Source organism: Gossypium hirsutum, chromosome D01, assembly GCF_007990345.1.
Source record: "Gossypium hirsutum isolate 1008001.06 chromosome D01, Gossypium_hirsutum_v2.1, whole genome shotgun sequence".
NCBI lineage: Eukaryota > Viridiplantae > Streptophyta > Magnoliopsida > Malvales > Malvaceae > Gossypium > Gossypium hirsutum.
This window is the reverse complement of record NC_053437.1, coordinates 20979831-20980773: the sequence shown is the minus strand read 5'-3', so window position 1 is coordinate 20980773 and position 943 is coordinate 20979831. Positions and strand designations below refer to the sequence as shown.

Here is a 943-nt window from a genome sequence, read left to right as displayed (position 1 = left end):
TTCCAAATGCTTCAAACTATGGGCCAATTTAGTGGAATGCCTACTGAAGATCCTCATCTTCACTTAAGACTATTTATGGAAGTGAGCGATTCTTTCAAGTTAGCCGGAGTACCCGAAGATGAAGTACGACTGAAGTTGTTCCCATATTCGCTAAGGGACAGAGCTCGTGCCTAGTTGAACTCATTGCCACCGAACTCTATTTCTACATGGAAAGTGTTAGCCGAGAGATTCCTCATGAAGTTTTTCCCGTCGAGCAAGAATGCCAAGTTGAGGAATGAGATCACTGCCTTCCAACAAATGGATGATGAGTCCCCGTATGAGGAATGGGAAAGGTCCAAAGAGTTATTACGAAAGTGCCCTCATCATGGAATCCCACATTGCATTCAACTTGAGACATTCTATAATAGTCTCAACGCTCACATGAGGATGGTAGTAGACGCCTCTGCTAATCGTGCTCTTCTTTCTAAGTCTTATAATGAGGCTTACAAAATTATTGAGAGGATTGCCAGTAACAATTATCAATGGTCAACCAATCGAGTAGAGTCAGAAAGACGAGTCGCTAGAATACATGAAGTGGACGCTCTCCCTTCACTCGCACCTAAGGTATCTTCAATATCCTCAATGCTTAAGAATCTTACCACTAATGGGTATAACAGTTTTGCAGCCCAACCACCTAACAAGTTTGAGATTATAGCCTATGTGTATTGTGGGGAAGGACATTTCTTTGAAAAATGTCCATCAAACCCCGGATCCGTATATTACATGGGTAACCAAAACCGAAGGAGGCAAGGACTGCAATCCAACATTTATAACTTATCATGGCGAAATCACCCAAATTTTTCCTGGAGTAACCAAGGGGCTGGAACCAGTAACACTTACGCCTAACCTAGACCAACTCAGCCGCCTAGTTTCCCCTAACAGGTTCAGAAACCAACCCAAGTGG

The 943-nt window shown here is 43.2% G+C and overlaps 1 non-coding gene across 1 annotated transcript; it reads right to left on the bottom strand.

Annotated features, from left to right (window-relative positions):
* Positions 1–264: 264 nt before the first annotated feature.
* Positions 265–371, bottom strand: LOC121214110 (small nucleolar RNA R71). The gene has a single exon (XR_005909697.1). It is a non-coding gene; the product is annotated as a small nucleolar RNA R71 (small nucleolar RNA).
* Positions 372–943: the final 572 nt, after the last annotated feature.